The 24339-nt window shown below is 36.1% G+C and overlaps 1 non-coding gene and 1 pseudogene across 1 annotated transcript; one reads left to right on the forward strand and one right to left on the reverse strand.

Moving 5' to 3' along the window:
* LOC100953925 overlaps positions 1-24339 on the forward strand; it is a 158946-nt pseudogene that overhangs the window by 19640 nt on the left and 114967 nt on the right.
* Positions 2674-2776, reverse strand: LOC111728410. The gene has a single exon (XR_002775715.1). It is a non-coding gene; the product is annotated as a U6 spliceosomal RNA (small nuclear RNA).

The following is a 24339-nucleotide window of genomic DNA, read 5'->3' on the forward strand; positions in this document are numbered from 1 at the left end:
CTTGAGCCCAGGAGTTGGAGGTTGCTGTGAGCTGTGATGCCACAGTACTCTACCCAGGGGGACAGCTTGAGGCTCTGTCTCAAAAAAAAAAAAGAAAAAAAGAAAAGAAGAAAGTTGAATGATCATTGAGCTAAACATGTATCACAAGAAGCTAAAAAAGAATAGTAAATTAAATTTGAAAAAGAGGGTAGGCCATAACAGTGGAGGTTGATCAAAGAGATAATGAAGTACTATAAAAGGGATCTGTATAGCCAAAGTTTGATTCTTTGAAAATATGAAAAAAATACACAAACCTTTGGCAAGAGTAATCAAGAAAACAAAGGATGAGAAGGAGGAAGAGGAGGAGGGGGAAAGAACCAATGTCAGCAATGATGCACATTAATACAGATGCTCCACGTTTTTGAAAGACCCCAGTGTGTTATTACATAGAAAACTAATGTCAATAAATTAAAAAATTAGAAAGTGGCCAAGTTTTTGCACAATAGACCTTGTCAAAACTTACAAAGGAAAAACAGAAAGTATAAGTCAGCAGTGAAAAGCTTTCCCATAAAGAAAATTCAGGTTTAGATTTTTGACCATTGAATTCTTCCAAATACATGGAAGAAATACACTAGTCTTACATATCCTTTTCTAGAGATTAGAAAAGATGGAATACTCCATCACTCTTATCATGCGAGTAGCATAACCTTCCTCCTAAAACCTGTGAGGGATTTTTGAGAAAGAGTAAATACAAGCCAATTTTACTCTTCCACAAATTTTCAAAATTCCTAAATAAGATATTAACAATAGGAATGTAATAACGTATAAAACAGAATAAGTTTTGCGACCAAATTCAATAAATTTGTTGAATTTATTACCAAGATGTCAGTTTCGCATATGTTAGAAATGCATCAATGGAATAAATTCCATTCACTCCACTCAGAATAATAGAGAAAAATCATATGAAAATTTAAATAACAGCAGAAAAAATCATTTAAATTGAAATATCTATTCTTGATAAAAGAAACTATTAGCTAAGTAGAAATAGAAGGAAACTTTTGCTGATTGATAAAATACACTGATAAATAAAGCCCTACAGCAATCTTCCTATTTAATAGCAAAATATTGAAGGCATTGTTTATTAGGTTAGCATGCCCACTACCACAACTTCTATTTAATAATTGATAATGCCAGTGCATTAAGAAAAAAATAAATAGTTGCACTAGACTGTTTATCACAACTCAATTTACAATCACCAAAAATGTGGAAACAACCTAAATGCCCACCAACCCAGGAATGGATTAACAAGCTTTGGTATATGTTTACCATGGAATACTATTCAGCCATTAAAAAAGATGGAGACTTTACATCTTTGCATTAACCTGGGTTGAGTTAGAACACATTCTTCTTAGTAAAGCATGACAAGAATGGAGAAGCAAGAATCTAATGTACTCAATTCTAATATGAAGTCAGTAGATGATTTAAAACAATGTGAGTGGTAGGGATGGGAGGGATGGGGGGTCGGTCACAGGGTATGGCACAGCTCTTAGGAGCAGGACACAATTACAAGAGAGACTTTATCTAACAACACAATCAGTGTAACCTAATTCTTTTTGCCCTCAATGAATCCCAAACAATAAAAACAGAAAAAAAGATACAAAAGATACTATGATTAGAAAATATAAAATGGTAATTACCTGCAAATACATGTACAAAAATTAATATACAAGTTTAAGTTTTGGGGCAATATAAAGATAATACGTAAAATTAAGTTTTATTTTTATATTCCAGCAACAGACAGAAATGAAAAATAAAGGGACATAATTTACAATAGTGCAAAAATATCACATGCCTAGAAATAAATTTAACAGTAACCTAACAAAAATGTATAAGGCCTCAATACCTAAAACTATAGATTATTATTGAGAGGTATTAAAGAACACATAAAGAAATAAAAGAGCACATCTTTTCAGTGATTGAAAGATTCAATTTTAAATAGATGGCTTGGGATCACTTAGGTGAGATTGGAATTAATTGTTCTTTGAACATTAGTTATTACTCACTGTTAAACCTTGGAGATATGGAGATTACCTTGTAGACACATTTTTGAATGATTCATTAAACTAAGGGTTATGAAATTATTCAGGGCTTTTATTTCTTTTTGGTTCAATTTTTCTAAGTTATAATTATTTCTCAGAATTGTTTTATTTATACAGATTGATAAAATTGTTGATATAATTTTGTTTATGACTTAATTTTTGGTTTAAAAACTGAATATTTAGTGATTATGGGGACATAATAGATGTATATATTTATCGGGTACATGTGATGTTTTGAAACACGCATACACTGTGAATTAATCAAATCAGGGAACTTGGGATATCTCTCACTTCAGACATCTTTCTTTGTGTTAGAAACATTTCAGTTTCCCTTTTTTAAAAGATATTTGAAAGTATATCCTAACTTATTGTTGATTATAATCACTTTATTGTGCTATCACATATTATTCATTCTATCTAATTATCTAAGTATATTTTTGCACCCATTAACCAACACTACTTTATCCTCTCCTTCCTACGACCCTTCTCAGCTTCTGTTAATTATCATTCTACCCTCTGTCTCCATAAATCATTTTTAACATTTAGCTCCCACTAACAAGTGAGAACATGTGAGATTTGTGAACCTTTCTTTTTTATAAATATGGAACGCTTCACGAATTTGCGTACCATCCTTGCTCAGGAGCCATGATAATCTTCTTTGTATTGTTCCAATTTTAGTATATGTGCTGCTAAAGCAAGGACAAGATTTGTCTTTCTGTGCTTGGCTTATTTCACACAACATAATGCTCTCCACTTCTGTCTATGTTGTAAATGGCAGGGTTTCATTCTTTCTATGGCTATATATTCCTATTGAGTTGTTGGAGCTCCTTATATATTCTATCATAGTTCTTAATCCCTTGTCAGTTGGGTAGTTTTCAAATATTTTGTGGGTTGTCTCTTTACTTTGTTGATTGCTTCCTTTGTTGTTCAGAAACTTTTTAGCTTGATGTGATCAACTTGCCTTGGTTGCCTGTGCTTTGGGGTTATTACTTACAAAGTTCAAGAAGTTCTTGCCCAAACCAGTGTCTTGAAGATTTTCCACAATGTTTTCTTTTAGTAATTTCAAAGTTGCAGGTTTAGATTTAAGTCTTTAATCCATTTTGATTTGATTTTTTTATATGGGGAGAGATAAGGGTCTTGTTTTTATTCTTCTGCTTATGAATATCCCATGTCCCAGCACCATTTTTTAATGACATTTTCCTTTGCACTGTATGTTCTCGGCAACTTCATTGAAGATAAATTCACTACAGATATGTGGGTTTATTTTTGTGTTCTTTATTCTCTTCTAGTGGTCTATTTGTTGGTTTTTTTCTTGTACCATGCCATTTTGCTTACTATAACTCTGTGATATAATTTGAAGTCAGGTAATGTGATTCCACCAGTTTTGTTCTTTTTGCTTTTGTTATTCTGGTTTTTATTTTTTGTGGTTCCACATAAATTTTAAGATTTTTTTTCTCTTTCTTTGAAGAATTTCATTGGTCTTCTAATGGAGATTGCATCAAATCTGTATATTGCTTTGGGTAGTATGGACATTTTAATAATATTAATTCTTCCAGCTCATGAGCATGGATTATCTTTCCTTTTTACTGTGTCCTCATAAATTTTTTTCTTTTCTTTTCTTTTGAGATAGAGTCTCACTTTGTCACTCCTGGTAGAGTGCTGTGGTATCATACTTTACAGCAACCTCCAATTCTTGGGCTCAAGTGATTCTCTTGCCTCAGCCTCCTGAGTAGCTGGGACTACAGACACCTGGAGACAGGGTCTCGCTCTTTCTCAGCCTGGTCCTGAACTCCTGAGCTCAGGCAATCTACCTGCCTTGGCCACCCACAGTGATGGGATTATAAGCATGAACCACCATGCCCAGCCTCTCTTTAATATTTTTCATCAGTGCTTTAGAGTTTTCATTATAGAGATCTTTCACTTCTTTGAATAAGTTTATTCCTAGGGTTTTATATTTTTATTTTATTTTCTAGGGTTTTTAAAAATTTCATTTGTAGCTATTGTAAATGAGATTACTTTCTTGGTTTTTCTTTTAGATTTTTTTTTTTTTTGAGACAGAGCCTCAAGCTGTCCCCCTGGGCAGAGTGCCGTGGCATTACAGCTCACAGCAACCTCCAACTCCTGGGCTCAAGCGAGTCTCCTGCCTCCGCCTCCCAAGTAGCTGGGACCACAGGTGCCTGCCACAAAGCCTGGCTATTTTTTGGTTGCAGCCGTCATTGTTGTTTGGCGGGTTCGGGCTGGGGATTTGAACCCGCCACCTTAGGTGTAGGTGGCTGGCGCCTTAGCCGGTTGAGCTATAGGCGCCAAGCCTCTTTTAGATTTTTTATTGTTGGATTCATTAATCCATTCTGTCTATTGTTACTTTTGTTTATTATGTTAATTTTTTACTATTATTCCCTTTCTCTATCTTATTTAGGTTTATTTTACTCTTTTTTACTAACATCTTAAGATGTTTCGTTTTCAGTTTTCTCCTTTTCAATAGACACACTTAAAGCTGTAATTTTTCAACAAAGCATTGATTTATCTATATCTCATGGGTTTCAAATGTAATATTTTTATACTTCATTTCTATTTTCTAATTTAATTGTGATTTCTTCTTTTATCAGTTTATTTTTATTTTTATTTTTTAGAGACAGAGTCTCACTTTATTGCCCTTGGTAGAGTGCTGTGGAGTCACAGCTCACAGCAACCTCCAGCTCCTGGGCTTAGGCAATTCTTCTGCCTTAGCCTCCCAAGTAGTTGGGACTACAGGCACCCACCACAATGCCCGGCTATTCTTTTATTTAGCAATGTATTTAATTTCTCATATTTGTAAGTTTTCTACATATCTTTTTATTATTATTAATTATTATTATTATCATTTGAGACAGAGTCTTACTCTGTTGCCGTGGGTAGAATTCCATGGCATCATCATAGCTCACAGCAACCTCAAACTCCTAGGTTTGAGCAATTTCTTTTTTCCTGCCCCAGTTTCCCAAGTAGCTGGGACTACAGGTGCCTGCCAAAAAGCTCTGGCTTCTTTTTCTATTTTTAGTAGAGATGTGGCCTTGCTCTTCCTCTGGCTGATCTCGAACTCCTGAGCTCAAGCAATACACCTACCTTGGCCTCCCAGAGTGCTGGGATTATAGTGTGAGCCACTGGGTGCCCAGCCCTATTTTAATTAATTTTTGATTGCAATATGGTCAAATACTGATACAGGTCATTTCACATTTTTTTTGAAACTAACATCATTACTCAACAAGTGATCATTTTCTTGATTGTATTATAAATAATAATGTGTAATTGAAAATAATGTGTATTCTAGAATATTTGGATTCAGTGTTCTCTTTATATACATCTATTTATCCAACTTCGAGTTGTATCATTAAGCTCTTCTATTTCCTTACTGATATTTGGTATGTTGCTCTATTAATTATTGAGAAAAGTGTGTTAAGACTTTAGGCTGGGCTCGGCGCCTGTGGCTCAAGTGGCTAAGGCGCCAGCCACATACATCTAAGGTGGCGGGTTCAAATCCCCAGCCCGGGCGCCAAACAACAATAATGGCTACAACCAAAAAATAGCCGGGCGTTGTGGCAGGCGCCTGTAGTCCCAGCTACTTGGGAGGCTGAGGCAGGAGACTCGCTTGAGCCCAGGAAGTGGAGGTTGCTGTGAGTGTGATGCCATGGCACTCTATCTACCCAGGAGGATAGCTTGAGGCTACGTCTCAAAAAAAAAAAAAAAGACTTTAGGCTGTACTACAAGGGCATAGTGGTCAAAACAGCACGGTATTGGCACAAAAATAGAGACACAGACATTTGGAATTGAATAGAAATTAACATCTTCCAACCACCTAATCTTCGATAAACCAAACACTATTCAATAAGTGGTGCTGGAAGAACTGGATATCCATATGTAAAGGAATGAAACTCAACCTGAACCTTTCTCCACTCACAAAAATTGATTCAAGTTGGATAAAAGACTTCAATTTAAGACATGAAATGATAAAAATCCTCAAAGAAGGCATAGGAAAAACACTGGAAGATATTGGCCTGGAGAAAGACTTTATGAAGAAGACTTCCATGGCAATTGCAACAATAACAAAAATAAACCAATGGGACTAAATTAAACTGAAAAGTTTTTGCATAGCTAAGGAGACAACAACCAAAGCAAATAGACAACCTACACAATGGGAGAGGATATTTGCATATTTTGAATCAGACAAAAGCTTGATAACTAGGATCTATAGAGAACGCATATTAATCCATCTGAAAAAAAGCCAACAATCCCATTGGCAAGAGACATGAATAGAAACTTCTCTAAAGAAGACAGATGAATGGCTAGCAAACATATGAAAAAATGCTCATTGTCCCCAATTATTAGAGAAATGCAAATCAAAACCACCTTGAGATACCATCTAACTCCAGAGAGAATGGCTCACATCACAAAGTCTCAAAACTGAAGATGCTGGCGTGGATATGGAGAGAAAGGAACACTTTTACCTGCTGGTGGGACTGCAAACTAATACAATCTTTTTGGAAGGAAAACCAAAAGGAGAACACTTTTTTTTTTGGAGAGGAACCCTTTTTTTCTATGGAGAACCCTCAAAGAACTCAAGCTAGACCTCCTGTTTGATCCTGCAATCCCATTACTGGGCATCTACCCAGAAGGAAAAAAATCCTTTTACCATAAGGAAACTTGCACTAGACTGTTTATCTCAGCTCAATTTACAATCACCAAAATGTGGAAACAGCCTAAATGCCCACCAATGGATTAACAAGCTGTGATATATGTATACCATGGAATACCACTCAGCAATTAAAAAAAAAATGGAGACTTTACATCTTTTGTATTAACCTGGATGGAAGTGGTACACATTATTCTTGGTAAAGCATCACAAGAATGGAGAAGCAAGAGTCCTATGTACTCAATTTTGATATGAGAACAATTAATGACCTAGTACAAAGTGGGGGTGGGGGAGAGCAGAGAGAGGGAAGGAGGGGAGGTGGGGTCTCAGTGTGTGACACACCTTTTGGGGGCAGGACACAATTATAAGAGGGACTTTACCCAACAAATGCAATCAATGTAACCTGGTTTCTTGTACCCTCAATGAATCCCCAACAATAAAAAAAAAAGGAAAAAAAAAGAAAAGTTTGTTAAATTTTTTTCACTATGATGGTAAATTTGACTACTGTTCTTTGTATTTCTTTAATTTTTTCTTTATGAATTTGAAGGTTGTGGTTTTCAATACCCACAGATTTGTAATTGCTATATTTTCTTTGTTAATTGAAATGTTTAGCACTACACAGTGAACATATTTATCTCTCATAGTTTTTGTCTTAAACTGTATTTGACCTGATCTGAATATAATTATAACAAATTTCAGTCTTAATTTCCACTATTTTACTTTCAAATTGATTGTATCCTCATATTTTGGATATGTTTCTTACTATATAGATGACCATTTTCTTCAGTCTGACAAACTTTATTTTATTTTATATATATTTTTTGAGATAGAATCTCACTTTGTTGCCCCTGGTAGAGTGCTGTGGCCCCATAGCTCACAGCAACCTCAAACTCTTAGGCTCAAAGTGATTCTCTTGCCTCAGCTTCCCTGGTAGCTGGGACTACAGGCACCCACCACAATGCCTGGCTAGTTTTAGAGACAGGGTCTCGCTCTAGCTCAGGCTGGTCTTGAACTCCTGAGCTCAGGCAGTCCACCCGCCTCGGCCTCCCAGAGTTCTAGGATTACAGGCCTGAGTCACCATGCCCAGCCTATTTTTTAATTTTTAAAACATTGCTTAACTGGCCATGCAATGTGGCTCACACCCGTAATCCTAGCACTCTGGGAGGCTGAGGACAGCAGATCTCTTGAGGTAGGAATTTGAGACCAGCCTGAACAAGAGCAAGACCCTATCTCTAAAAAAATAGCCAAGGCTTAGCACCTGTAGCTCAGCAGCTAGGGTGCCGGTCACCTACACCAAGGCTGGCTTGTTCTAACCTGGCCTGGGCCTGCTAAACAACAATGACAATTTCAACCAAAAAATAGCTGGGAGTTGTGGTGGGTGCCTGTGGTCCCAGTTATTTGGGAGGCCGAGGCAAAAGAATTATTTAAGCCCAAGAGTTTGAGGTTGCAGTGAGCTGTGATGCTACAGCACTCTACAGAGGGTGATATAATAAGACTGTCTCAAAAAATATTTTTGTTTAACTTTTTACTCTGAAAAAACTTCAGATTACCTGAACATTGCAAGAATGTTAAGGATTTCCATATACTCTTCACCAAAATTGGCCAGGATTATCTCTTTACCATATTATGTATACATTTATCTATCTATAGGTATAGATATTAAATGTAAATATTAAATATGTAAGTACATTGGTGACATGATGACCTTTTATCTCTATAAATTTCTCTTTTAAAATATTTTTTCATACATAAGTGCACTTGAATTATCAAAATTGCAAAATTAACCTTGCTTCATTACTTTAATCTATAAACCTCATTCAAATTTTGCCAATTATACTAATAATATCACTTGTAGAAAATATTTTTGTGACTCAGTGCCTGTGGCTCAAGTGGTTAAGGCACCAGCCACATATACCTAAGGTGGTAGGTTTGAATCCAGCCTGGGTCCACCAAAACAACAATGATGGCTACAACCAAAAAATAGCTGGGCGTTGTGGCGGACACCTGTAGTCCAAGCTACTTGGGAGGCTGAAGCAGGAGACTTGCTTGAGCCCAGGAGTTGGAGGTTGCTGTGAGCTGTGATGCCACAGCACTCTACCCAAGGGGATAGCTTGAGGCTCTGCCTCAAAAAAAAGAAAATATTTTTGTTTTCTGGTTCAGGACTCAATCCAGCATTGTATACCCCTTTTTGGGTAAGGTCTCTTCAGTCTTCTTTAATATAGAAAATGACCTCATTCTTTTTTAGTCTTTAATGATCTTGAAACTTAGGCTAGCTTTTGTCATAGAGTACCCTCCAATTGTTTTTATTCGATGCTTTTTCATGACTGGATTCAGGCTACACATTTTGGCCGGAGTAGCACAAAAATGATATTGTGTCTTTCTCAGGACATGATATTGGGAATCAACACTGTTGATTTGTCCTGTTCTGTTGTTATTCAGTTTGATTACTTGGTTAAGGTAGAATCTGTGAGTTTTCTCCAACAGGAAGTTACACCTTTTAAAATTGTAAGTAAGAAATATCTTATGGGGAGACATTGGGAGAGTATGTAAATATCATGTTACTCCTAAATCTTTCACCTATTTGCTTTAGTATACAATTGCAGATCCTTGGCTGACTCAGGTATCATGATGAATGATGAATTATGATTTTCCAATTCCATCATTCCTCCTACAGTTATTAGTTAGCATTCTACTGTAAGAATGACTTTTTTCTTGTTTACTTATTAATATATGTGTTTATTCACTTATAGTAGTATGGATTCATAGATTCTTAATTTATTTGAGATGGGTGATAATAAGAATGGAGAAAAATGATTATTTATTTCGATAACTCAACTAATACTAGATTTGGCTGGTAAACACTCATTCAAACTCACAGCTGTGTCCCTTTGGCAGGTGTTTATTGTTCTTTGGGTACTTCCTTACTTGTTGGCTCTATATGGTACTCCAAGCTCATCTTTTAATTTCCCAGCTCCAATCTGGGAATGATCCATTTCTTCAATGAATCCTGGGTACTATTTGTTCTCTTTGCTACTGGAATGTCATTGCTTCTAGTCCCTCTATATTTGTACAGTCCAAACTGTATCTATGTTAATGTTTATTTATATAGAAATACAAATCTGTTATATTAATTATAATACATTCGTATATTATATGTTATGATAAGTATTTATAAAAGCCAGAAGTTTACACTGATATCTGAACTTCCAATCGAATACCACAGGGTTAATTCTAGCCTTCCCTCTTTCTATAGTTGTAATTTCATTTCTTCCCAATGTTGAGAAATCTGTCTCCCATTATCCACAATATTTTTACTCATTTTCTCAGTCCTAGAATGCAGAGACAGCAGTTTCATAATTGTAAATCCATACCACTGCAAAAAAAACAAGCCTATAACTCAAGTTCAATGTTTGCTTACATTTTTTTTTTTGTCTTCAGTCTGAGCACATGTGTTCAAAATACTGTGTTGCATCACTATTTGGGTTTATTCTGCCTCCTCTTTCAGTTTGGTTATAAGTTCATTTCATTTGCTTCTGTTTCCACTTTATGTTTTTCTTCATTCTTGTTGATTTTAGCCATATCTTGTCTAAGTATGTGAAACATTAACATGGCTCCAAAATTCAGAACTATAGAGAAAAATGTGCTCAGAAGTGCAGTGACCTCCATTGTTTCCCACCCTGCCTCTCCCACAACCACGGGTACCAATCTAATTAGTTCTGCATTTCCCTTCTTGTGTTTCCTTTTGCTTTTACAGAGCAGACCAATATGTGTCTTTGTGTGTATGTATAATTTTTTTCTTTCCTTCTTTCTTTTCTCTATTTATTTATTTATGTATGTGTTTATTTTTGAGGCAGAGTCTCTAGCTGTTGCCCTCGGTAGAGTGCTGTGGCAGCTCACAGCAATCTCAAACTGTAGGGCTTAAGCGATTCTCTTGCCTCAGGCTCCCAAGTAGCTGGGACTATAGGAGCTCACCACAACACCTGTCTATTTTGTTGTTGTTGTTGTTGTTGCAGTTGTCATTGTTGTTTAGCAGGCCCGGGCTGGGTTCCATCCTGCCAGCCTTAGTGTGTGTGGCCAGTGCCCTACCCACTGAGCTACAGGCAGCGCCCTTTTTTCCTTTCTGTCTTACACAAAAGGTAGCTTCACAAGAGATGCTCTATTACACTTTGCTTTTACCACTTACCAATATATTGTGGAACTGATGTTCGCAGATTCTCCTCATTCTTTTTTTTTTTTTTATGTTGAATAGATTTTTTTTGGAGTTATTTTAGGTTTATAGAAAAAATTCAGTAAAAAGTGTACAGAGTTCTCACATACCCCTCACCACTCGCCACAATATTTTTTTTATTTTTTCACATCTGGCATTAGTGCAGTCCATATGCTAAAAATCGATCTGCTAATGTTGATACAGTAACTAAAGTCCATCATATACATTAGGATTTAGTTTTGTGTTGTACATTTTATGGGTTTTAACATGTATAATGACACACGTATCCAAAAATCTTAGTGCCCTACAAAGCCCCTGTGCTCCACCTATCCATAACTTTTTTCTCTGACTCCCTAGCATCCAATGATCTTTCTACTGTCTCTATTCTTTTCCAGAATGTCATATAGTTGAAGTCGTACAGCACGGAGCCTTTTCAGATCAGCTTCTCTCACTTAACGATATGCACATAGCCGTCTTGCATACCAGTACCAATGTAGTACCCAGTGAACACCCATGGTGGGGTCAGTGACTGACCTCAGAATAAATGGCATTGTAATTTTGCAAAAAACCTAGATGTTTTACACATCGTTGTGCAAGTAACTAACCACATTTTAATCACATTCTCTGCATGTTCTTTTCATTGTTTTGTCTTCTTTTGAGGTGTGGCCAAGACAGAGGTATTTGCTGCATTCCCTGCAAACCTTCGTATATTTCCCGTCTCTCATGGGAAAAAGGTAGCAGTGACCTTTTTTTTTTTTTTTTTTTTTTTGGTAAGCTTTCACTGCATGCACAGTAACTCTCCCTTTTGGTTCTGTACAAACCATTCCTCTTGCCACCCCACCTTGTCCTTGATTGCACTCATGTCCACAGTGATTCATTGCCACTGTATATTTTTTTCATAGAGATCACTCACATTTGGGGCGCACCTTCTTACGTTTTCTTCATGGAGCTGTTGTGCCAAATCTTTTAAAAAACGTTTTCTCTCTTGTTGTTCCTTTAAATGAACTTGGGACCAGGGGCTGTTTGTTTCCCCACAAAATCACATAGGAACTGTCTGCTGCAATGTCAATGATGTTGAAGAAAATTGCCAAGGGCCACAGCGGAGTTCCTCTGTCACAGGAATGCTTCTGTCACACTTACCAAGTGCATCAGCACCTGCTTTAGTAAGATTATAAAAGTGGCTTGCATCAGGCTTGCTATCTGTCACCTTCATACCTTCATGCTGTGTGGAAATTACTGCAACTACCTTTCCTGTGTTTGGAACCTAACTTAGCAATGTCACATAGGGAGAGAAGTCAAATCTTCCTGTATCAGATGGAGAGTTTTTCATGGATGCTGGCCAGAGTTCTAGAGGCAAATCTCTTTTCTCACAGTGAACAGTACCGACCATGGTTATATTCTTTTGAAGGAAGTCAAAAGCCAGGTAAACCTGGAGATAAACTTTCTGTCTAAGGTAATATTTCTTCTGGAGTGATCCAAATGATTGGAGCGATCCATTGTTGCAAAGACACTTAATATTAAATTGAGCATCTTAACTGTTTTCAAGTTTACAGTTCAGTAGTGTTAAGTATATTCACATTGCTGTGCCACATAGCTCTAGAACTTTTTTAACTTGCAAAACTGAAACTCTAGATCTATTACACACTAATACCCTCATTCTTCCCCCAGCCCCTGGCAACCGCTTTTCTACTTTCTATCATTTTGTCCATGTTAAATACTTCCAAGGAGTGGACTCCCATGATATATATTCTTTTGCTATTTCCTTGTTTCACTTGGCCTGACATCCTTGAGATTTACTTGTGTTGTGGCATGCGATAGCATTTCTTTCTTTGTTAAGAGTACATATATTCCGTTGTATGTGCATACCACATTTTCTTTACCTATTTATTTGTCAACAGATGTTTGTGTTGGTTCCATCTCTTGCCTATTGTGAAATAATGGGGGCATAAACATATGTGTGCAATTATCTCTTCAAGATCCTGCTTTGAATTCTTTTGGCTGTGTTATGGTCTGAATGTGTTCTCCAAAATTCATGTGTTGGAAAATCAATCTCTAACACAATAGTATTGGGAAATGGGGCCTTTGAGAGGTGTTTAGGTTGTGAGGGATCCCTCTCATGGTCTTGATGAAGAGTTCATCCCTTGTTTGTCCCTTTATCTTCTGATCTTCTGTCATGTGAGGACATAGCATTCTTCCACTCTGAGGGATGGAGCATTCTAGGTATCTTCTTGAAAGCAGGAGCTGGACCCTCACCAGACATCAAGCCAGCCAGCATCTTTATCTTGGATTTTCCAACTTCCAGAACTATAAGAAATAAATTTCTATTGTTTACACATCACGCAGCCTTAGATATTCTGTTACAATAGCACAAAAAATACCAAGATAAGATATACATCCAGAAATGGTTTTGGTAGTTCATATGATAATTCATATTATTTTTATTTTTTTGAGAAACCTCTGTATTGTTTTCTATAACGGTTGCACCGTTTTACATTCCCACTAGCAGTGGACAAAGGTACCAATTTGTCTGCATCCTCACCAATACTTGCTATTTTCTGTTCTTTTGATAGTGGCCATTGTAATGGGTATGAAGTGATATCTCATTATATAATTTACAGTTCTTTTATACTTGCTGGCTAAAGCCAGCCAGAATATATATATATATTCTTTGGTATACTCTATCATTATTTTTATAGTTGTTATCCTGGAAATTGTAAACCACACATTTACCATTTAAAATTCTTTCTTGCATATCAGACCTTCTATCTTGCATCTCTTTCTTTGTTTAAATTGTATACTTTAGGACTTATTTTAGTGAAAAACTACTGGTTACAGATTTTAAAAATCTTCATTATGGGTGGTGCTTGTGGCTAAGTGGGTAGGGGCGCTAGCCCCATATACTGAGGGTGGTGGGTTTGAACCAGGCCCCGGCAAAACTGCAACAACAACAACAACAATAGCTGGGCATTGTGGCAGGTACTTGTAGTCCCAACTACTCAGTAGTCTGAGGCAAGAGAATCACCTAAGCCCAGAAGCTGGAGGTTGCTGTGAGCTATGATGCCACAGCACTCTATCGAGGTGATGGAGTTAGACTCTGTCTCCAAACATATAAAAAAAAAATCTTCATTATGTTATTGTTCATGAAAGGAATTTTCCACGTGTAAAATTCCAGGTTAACAGTATATATATTGTTTCTCTCTAGCACATTGAATATTTCATTTCACTCTTTTCTGGGTTCCATTGTTGCTCCTGAGAAGTTAGGTTTAGTTTTTCATGCCTTTGAGGGTAATTTGACTTTTCTAGCTGCTATTAAACTCTTCTATTTATCTTTGAAAGTTTGAAATTCATGCTGTATCAAGGTATTGATTTCTTTTTTATTCATCTTATTTGAGAATCATTAGGTTCATTGAATCTATGTATTAGTGTCTTTGATCAGTTCTAGAAAGTTCTCTGCCACTATATCATGTGTTACTTCTAGCCTAGTTTTTCTTTTCCTATTGAATTTTCTTTTCTTTTTTTTTTAATTGAATCATTGCTATGTACATTAATGCAGTCAGAGGGTACAGTGTGCTGGTTTTATATATAATTTGAAATATTTTCACCAAACTGGTTGACATAGCCTTCATGGCACTTTCTTAGTTATTGTGTTAAGACATTTATATTCTGCATTTAGAAAGATTCACATGTACCCTTGTAAGATGGACCATAGGTGTGATCCCACCAGTCACCCTCCCACCGCCCATCTTCCCCCCTCCCCTCCTCTCCCTCTCCCCCGTCCCAATATTCTTGGGCTATAATTGGGCTATAGCTTTCTAGTTATAAACTAGTTTCATAGTAGGGCTGAATACATTGGATACTTTTTCTTCCATTCTTGAGATACTTTGCTAAGAATAATATGTTCAAGCTCCATCCATGTAAACTTGGAGGTAAAGTCTCCATCTTTCTTTAAGGCTGCATAATATTCCATGGTATACATATACCATAATTTATCGATCCATTTGTGGATCAATGGGCACTTGGGCTTCTCCCATGATTTAGCAATTATGAATTGGGCTTCAATAAATATTCTGGCACACGTATCTTTGTTGTAATGTGATTTTTGGTCTTCTGGATATATACCTAGTAGAGGAATTATAGGATTAAATGGCAGGTCTGTTTTTAGTTCTCTAAGTGTTCTCCAAACATCTTTCCAAAAAGGACGTATTAGTTTGCATTCCCACCAGCAGTGCAGAAGTGTTCCCTTTTCTCCACATCCACGCCAACATCTCTGGATTTGGGATTTTGTGATATGGGCTAATCTTACCGGAGTTAGATGATATCTCAAAGTAGTTTTGATTTGCATTTCTCTGATGATTAAGGATGATGAGCATTTTTTCATGTCTGTAGGCCATGTGCTTGTCTTCCTCAGAGAAGTTTCTCTTCAAGTCCCTTGCCCACCCTGAGATGGGATCACTGGTTCTTTTCTTGCTAATACACTTGAGTTCTCTGTGGATTCTGGTTATTAAACCTTTGTCAGGGACATAACCTTTAAATATCTTCTCCCATAATTGCAGGTTATGTCTCCTATTGAATTTTAATTGGATATATGTTAGATATTCTCATTCTGTCTTTCAGCTCTATTACTCTCTTTTTAGTAGTTTTTTATCTGTTGTTCCTATCAATAGCATTTTAGAAAATTTTGTTAGTTTTTTGTTCCAGTTGTCTGTCTTCAGTTTTGTCTAATTTGCTACATCTGTCCATTTAGTTTATAATTTCAATTATTACATTATTAATTTTTCAGGGTTCTATTATTTTTCGATATTCCATGTTCTTTACTCATTTAAAGCATTTATCATTTCTTGTAATATATTAAGGTATACTTGCTTTACATTGTGTGTCTTATAATTTCAAGGTTTGACCTTTATATTTTGGTTTGATTCTATTATCTCCTGTTTGTGCTGGCTCTTATTTATGGTGCTATTTTTTGACTCACAATTGCTTACTTGCACTGGAATTTCATTATGTGTAAATTCATTGATGCCTAGCTGAGCACCTGCAGAAAATGTTTTGATTACATACATGAGATATCTGAGGATACCAGTAGTCTCAAAGCACTTTCTTTCATTTCTGCTTGAACTTTTGGATGTCCTTGGTAAAAGATATGTAGTATGTAAACCTACTTGAAGTTTTCTTTTGTTTATGTGTTCTCAGAGATGATTTTTCTATCGTCACTCGGCACCAAGGCTCACAACAGCAAATTTTCCTTTGGCCTACTTGAGAGGTAGATTTATTTGCGAATTACCCTTAAATCAACCTCAAACATTTGGAGTTCCAGATTTAAATAAGGAGTTTCTAATTGATTTCTCATGTAGAAGGTTCCCTGAACTTCGTCTACTGTTTCTTGTGTCCTTTAAGTATCCAAAAAGTAATGCTTAGGTTCATCCAGTTTAGCATGTGTTATTATATCAACATGAAAGCTGCAGTGTTCCACTTAAATTTCTGGATACCATTTTTTTTTAAATCTCTGGCCTCACTATTCCTCTCTTTTTGCTTTTTGCCAGATCATAAAAGGCATTAAAAACCTTTTTTAAAAAATTGGACCCATTATTTTTGTTGTTTCCAGATGGAGGATCAGTTTGAGCATGTATTCTGATGTGTTACATTCAAGAGAAAAACATGCTTTACTGTATTCTGTGTGCACCAAAAATATTCTACTCTTTTTTGGTTTGAAGACATATTTTTATTTTGTGGTAATCATGGTTGATGATACAAAAAGACTAGAAACAATATGTTAATAATTAAAAGCAAACAAGTTCCTGGATAATCACGATTATCAACTTTCCTTTCTTTTTGAAGATCAAATTATAAGAGTTAACATGAATTCTTTTGGGATTAGTCATCCCTTTTTTTGTGGCACAGTTTCACTATGTCACCCCTGGGTACAGTTCTGTGGATTCATAGCTCACAGCAACCTCAAACTCTTGGGTTCAAGCAATCCATTTGCCTCAGCCTCCTGAGTAGCTGAGACTACAGGTATCTGCCACAACACCCACTCCCCTCCTCCTCCATCTTTTTTAAAGAAAGCCTTCAAAGGCACCTTTATTTACTACTGTACTTGAAGAAATGTTACCAAAACCTTTAGCATTATTTTTCTGCAGAGTTGACATAAATTGTCATGGAGTCATATTAGAGCATCTGGGCAGTTTCTGTGGATTATAGGGCTCAGTCTTTCAAAGCATTAAGTTGTCTTGTGAGGAGTTAGGTTTCTCTATCACATGTTAGGAATTGGCCTTTCTTTGTGATTAGGGAAGAATCATCTGGTTTTGGCACTGATGCTGTGAAAATATGGAATGGCCTGAGTTCTGCATAGTATCTTGATGGTATAATATTCTTTAGTGATATAATAATTTTGAAAGCCCTGAATTTCTGCTGCAAATAATTAATTTGTCATAAGATTGTCAGACAATGACACAATGTGGAGTGGAAGAAAGTTATTTATAGTTAATCTTCACAATTTCTGAGTTTTTGACATTTTCCTGCTTTTGTATTTATACTAAGTTCTCTAAATCATTTTAAATAATTTTATCATGCTTTTACACTATAGAAACATATTTTTCTATACTGTACTGCTACCATCTAAAATTTCTGCTAATTAAGAGTAAAGAGTTGCTTTCCATTGATAGGTAACTATATTTTTGACATTTGCGGCTAACAGAAATGAAACTTACTATATTCATTTAAATGCTATCTTAGACAGATATGAAGTAAGTTTCAAAGAAAAATATTTAAAGTTCTAAAATTTCCAAGTCTGAAACAGACATCATTATTATATAACATTACAATTTATACAATGTGAAAGATGAAATAAAGATTAGATTCCTGTCAGCCTCCTTGTCTTTACAAATAACTAAGATTTTTAATACTTCTAGGAATCAAAAGCTCAATATTTAAAAGTCATGGAATTTGTAAAATATTAAGAATTTATTTTAAAAATTCTTATTAAGATAAATTTGTTCATCTCTTATGTGAAATAGCAATATCTTATTAAATAGACCTTGAACTGGAGTCCTAATCCTTCTGCCTCTATACTAAACCTGTCTTTTGAGATCTTTTTGAATATTCATGAATTTTTCAATAATGGGTTTAATTCTAACAAATTTCTGATCTTAATTATGGCATGATACTTTGAACACAGAATAGTTACAAAGAGTTCTATCTTCGATGCAACCAAAGTCTAATCTATCATCATTGGTGCCTCTGGTAACATTTCTCAACTACTGTCTTGTTTCACTTCCTAACTTAAAAATCTTTAATATTTCCTCAGCTCCCAACAAAGTAAAACTCACTGCATATGTAAAAGATCCTTCAAAGCTGGTCCTAATCTCTATAGCCTCCTTTCCTATCCTGTCTCTATCTATACGTCTCTCTTGTTTTCCACTGTTTTAGCAATATATATCTTTCTTTTCATTGACACAAAGACAACTCATTCATTTGCAAGGCCCAACTCAAGACTTACCTCTTCCATGAAGCCTCACCTAACTTCCCCAGCACAGTTAACTTATTCCTTCACTATTAGTTATGGAAGACCAGGCTGCATTACCAAATGGACCTTCAAGTTTTATCACATTAGCACTGCATACATATGTTTTTTTCCTTTCTCTTTTAACAGTTGTGGGAGATTTTTCAGGTTGGTAAGATAGTTGTCTATGTAGTCATTCAAGACCTAAGCTGAGAATTCACTCCAGTCTTCAAGATGTGGCTTCCAAGCTGTCTTAATAGCAACATCCTAGGGAGCCAGAAGAGTAAAAGAGAACAGAGGGGCATGCTTGGGAGGTTTCAAGGCTCAGCCCTGCAGATAGAGTATATCACTTTATGTGCACATTTCACTGCAGATAGCTTATTCACCTGGTCACACCTAACTGCATTAAAGACTAGAAGGTAGTCTAGTTGTGTGCCTAAGAAAGGAAGAACAATATGGTGAAGACCTGTGACTTCTGACATACCTTGCTATAGGCTTCCCATAACACTACTTAAGCCCATTGTCGTTTGTAATGTAACTATATTTTTATGAGTTTGTGTCTCTCAAAGGTCTGGTACCAAATTATGAGTTTCTTGAGAACTAAAACTTTTGTCAATATTCATAATTTATTCCCTCAGCAAATGTTAATCAAATGTCCTCTGCGTGCTAGGGTCTCCACACCTATTATAGTGTTCTATGAATGTTTGTTAAATGAATTCATGTATTAATTAGTGAATGAATGTTGATATTATCATAGTTGGCTTCTGGTAGTAGTACAGAGGTATTGTCCTCTCTTGCCAAAAAATTGATGCTGTCACTTGAATTGGTGTCTCCTTTACCTTTTACAAAAACTCATTTTGATCATTGTGATAATAATATGCTTTTTTTGTGGTGATGTCCATGTCATATCTCCAAATTAAATAGTTAAATAACTAAACTTAAAATATTATAGGGCAGAGATTTGAAATCTTTTTCTGTAAAGGGCCACATAATAAATTTTTTAGGCTTTGCAAGATGCATAAAGTCTCTGATACAACTATTCAACTCTGACTTTGTAATGTATGGGTTGATTTGGCCCATGACAGGCCATATTTTGCCAACCTCTGGTATAAGGTAATATATGCTAAAACATAAAATCACTGGATATTTTTATTATCCAGAAAGGTATAAATGATGTCAAATTGGTTTTAATGATTAACTGGAAAGCCAATGTAAAAGGATAATTTTGGCTGAGACCAGATGGCATAAACTCAATTTTGTCTATTCCTTGGCTCTAAATACAACTAAATAGAATCACAAAGGAACTACAAAATATATAGAGAAAATGGTGGACTGGCTGGAGAAATCAGAACTTGGAGATGGACACTGACACAAGTTCCCTAGGTTTTATTTTTATCTCCCATATATCCTGGATGATGTGCTGGAGAGTTCTACAACTAAAGAAACCAGTAAATGTGGATAACATATACCCTCCCACAAAAAAATTTGGTCTTTCTGACCAAATGGAAAATCCACAAGGGATGTAGCAGGGAGACCCATATATATCAGCAAGAATAGCTCTGTTCTACCAGAAGCAGTGGCAAAAGTGGACTGATCCTGGGAGTGCTAACCCACCCTACACCTCATGCCCGTCAGCAGTAGTGGGCACCATCTTCCCGGAACAGTAATAGCAGAGCCTGGGAAGGACAATCCATCCCACACCCATCAATAGAAGGCAACAAGTAGGCCCCTTTGTCTATAGTAGAGACATCAGTATGCCTGGTGTCTCCTAGCTTTTTACCTGTAGCAGAATATGACCCAGGTCTGATGTCTGCTGACCCTCCTTCCAGTGGCAGAGAGCCACCCAGGCTTAGTGGTTTCTGGCCTCTCTTCTGATCAGCAGCAGGTAGTCATGGAGGTGTTTCCCTCCCCTGGAGTCAAAATCAGAGAAATAATGGGAAACCCACTGGCAGGCATCCAGTGATGGGCAAACAAGTCAGGGGAAACATGCTCTACCCTGTGGGTCTGGTATCCCCATTCCACGCCTAATGGCACTGAATGGCACCAACAGGGATACAGCAGGAGTTCAAGCAGAGCTAAAAGAAGGAAGCTGACGAGGCAACTAAATTTGATGTTGGGATTATAGACCACAAAAGTTGGACAGAACCTACATACTAAACCAAAACAAACTGACTGAAGATCTAAATAGAATTTAAGAGTTTTCCAATACCTAAAATATACATGATACAAGATAAATTTACCCACTAGATCAGTGGTTCTCAACCTTCCTAATGCTGCTACCCTTTAATACAGTTAAAAGGGGTCATGACTCCCTGGTTGAGAACCACTGCATTAGATGAAGATCCAGAAAAAAATCACAACTCAAATGAAAAAAAAATCAACTGATGGAAATGCTGAGAGGAATCAGAAGTCAGAACTAGCTGACAAAGATTTTAAAAGAATCATAACATCGTTTTAACAATAGTTACAAGTTAACTCAAAATAAACAGAGCAAAAACCAGCAAAGAAATAGAAGTAATAAAAATCAAATGGAAATTATAGAATTAAAAATATAGTAACTGAAATAAAAACCCACTAGATGGGATGAATAGTAGGAGTGGATATGACAGAAGACAGAAGCAGTGAACTAGAAGACAAATAAATAGAATTTATACAATTTGAACAACGCAGAGAAAATAGAGCAAAATAATGAACAGAGTCATACCACCTGCAGGACAAAAATGAAAAATCTACCACTTACAGATATCAGCAGATCTACGACTCCCAGTAGGAAAAAGAAAGAGTTTGGGACTGAAAAGTATCAAAAGAAACAATGGCCAAAAAAGGCTCAAATTTGTAAAGACAAACCTATAGACAGAAAAGCTGATCAAACCACAATTAGGACAAATGCAAAGGAATCCATGAAGCCACATTATGATTAAACATGTGAAAATCAAAGGCAAAAAAAGAATTCTAATTAACTATATAGAAAGAACATATTAGTTATAGGAGAACACTGACTTGAATGGCAGAGAATGTCTTCTTTGGTACCACAGAGACCAGAAGAAAGAGCCACAACTTTCTATGTTGTGGTGTGGTATGTTAATGGATTGGAAGACATGATACAGTAAAAATGTCAATTCTCTGCAAGTGATCTATAGATTTAATTTAATTCCTATTAATATCCCAGCAAGGTTTTTATGAAATATAAACTTCTAAAAATTCTATGGAAAGACCCAGGCCATAGAATAGCTAAAACAATCTTGTAAAGAAGAATAAAGTGGCAAAAATCATTCTACTTGATAGTCAAGCTTATTATCAAGGTATGATAATCAAGACAGTGTCATATGTGTGGAGAAATCACTACAAAGATCAATGAAACAGAATAGAGAGTTCAACGATAGACCCACAAAAACATGTCTAGCATATTTTTGACAAAAGTGCAAAAGCAATTCAATGGAGGAAGGATAGACGGACAGACTTTTCAACAAATGATGTTGGAGCAATTGTGCGCCTATATGTAAAAACAAAAGAGAGAGAGATTTCAACTTAACCTCACACCTTATACAAAAATTACCTTAAAATGGTACTCACTTTGGTAGCACATACTGAATTGGAATAATATAGAGAATCCTTGGTCCTTGTGTAAGGATAACATATAAATCCTTGAAGCATTCTGCATTGAAAAAGAAAATGAAAAAGCAAAAAAATTATCTTAAAACAGATCATGGTCTTAAATGCAAAACATAAAACTATTACAATTTTATGGAAAACAATAGTAGAAGATCTTCAGGATCAAGAACTAAGCAAAGTATTCTTGAACTTAACACTAAAAGCATGAACCATAAAAGCTAAGATTAATGAATTGGACCACATCCATTTAAAAAAATTTGCTCTATGAAAGACCCTAGTAAGAGGATAAAACAAGCAAGCTAGAAACTTGGAAGAAATATTTTCAAACTCTCTATCTGGCAAGACTAGTACCTAGAATATATAGAGAATTCTCAAAACTCAACAGTAAAAACAACTCAATTTTAGGGGACAAAAAAAAACCATGAATAAACATTTCACCCAAGAGACCCCAAGAGGATATATTGATGTCAAATAAACATATTAAAAAATGTTCAACATCACTAGCCATGATGGCTGTGCAAATTAAAACCACAACGAGCTATAACTTCACACTTACCAATCAGAATGGCTCAAAGAAAAATAATGATAGCATTGATTTCTGGCAAGAATATATAGCCCAATTATAGCCCAAGAATATTGGGACGGGGGAGAGGGAGAGGAGCGGAGGGGGGAGGATGGGTGGTGGGAGGGTGATTGGTGGGACCACAACTATGGTCCATCTTACAAGGATACATGCGAATCTTTCTAAATGCAGAATATAAATGTCTTAACACAAATAACTAAGAAAATGCCATGAAGGCTATGATAACCAGTTTGGTGAAAATATTTCAAATTGTTTATAAAACCAGCACACTGTACCCCATGACTGCATTAATGTACACAGCTATGATTTAATTAAAAAGAAAACCTAAACATTCAGCTACTATACAAATCAGAAATTTTGGACTGGGAAATTATCCTGGAAACATGAAAAAATATATATATATTCACACAAAAACCTACATACAAGTGTTCCTAACAGCTATATCCTAATAGCTCCAAACCAGAATCAACTCAGATGTCTTTTAACAGGTGAGTGATTAAATAAGCTGTGATACATCTGTAGCATGGACCAGTATTTTTCAATGAAAACAAATTATTGATATATTTGACAACCTGGATTAAACTCCAGGGTATCATGCTGGATGAAAAAGGCCAATCCTAGGGAGGCGCCTGTGGCTCAAAGGACTAGGGCGCCAGCCCCATATACTGGAGGTGGTGGGTTCAAACCCGGCCCCAGCCAAAAAAAAAAAAAAAGAAAGAAAAAGGCCAATCCTAAAAGGTTACGCACTGTCAGATTCCATTCCTATAACATGCTTGAAATGACAAAATGATAAAAATAGAAAAATAGGATTCAGGGAAATCGTCAGGGGTGCAGAGTGTATGAGAGAAAAGGGGGTGTTTTCAACAGAGCAACGTGTGTGATCTTTCTGGTGATGAAACTGTACAATAATATTGGTGAAATCTGAGTAAGATAGTTGGATATGGTAACAATGTCAGTATCCTGGTTGGGATATTGGGCTATAGTTTTGTCTGATGTTACCATTGAGGGAAGCTGGGTAACGTGTATATGGGATATTCTGTGTTTGTATTACAGCGGCATATGAATCCACAATGATCTGAAAATAGAAGTTCCATCTAAAAAGTATGGTGTTGGCGCATAAAGAGTTAGAAGCTAAGTAAATATATGAGAAATGATTTTAAAAATTCATAAGAAGAATGCCATCTAATAAAGCTGCATTCTCAATAGTCAAAATCCCAAGCAGAATTATGAGAAGTAGTTTTATGGAAAATGGCTCTAAAGGTCAATGGTGCATCAAAGGAAAAAAATAGAAATGTAAACCTCAATGGGAACGGCCTGCTTTCACCTCCTTTAGAAATAGCATTGAGTTTACTTCTTACAACTATTTTACATAATATTATTGATATTTTGCCATTCTATTTATCTGATGAAGTAATTCTGGAATGAACTAAATGAGAGGTGTGGATTTCCAGATCCACAAGAGAGTCTGCGTTGGCAAGAGCCCTCCAGTTTGGGGGCCGTGATTCCTGCCCAGTTAGAAACACTTCTGTAGGGATAGGAGATCTTTGCTCTGCAGAGAAGCCCTATCAGGAAAAAAAAAAAAATTGTAAAGACCAAAAAGCTGACCAGGTTTTTAACCTCGATAGAGATTATTTTAATTTTGCAGAATATTTTATCTGCAGAAGTTTATCCAAGAGGGTCGGTTCTTTTTTTTTTTTT

This window comes from Otolemur garnettii, unplaced genomic scaffold, assembly GCF_000181295.1.
Source record: "Otolemur garnettii isolate 467f Iridium unplaced genomic scaffold, OtoGar3 scaffold00155, whole genome shotgun sequence".
Taxonomy (NCBI): domain Eukaryota; kingdom Metazoa; phylum Chordata; class Mammalia; order Primates; family Galagidae; genus Otolemur; species Otolemur garnettii.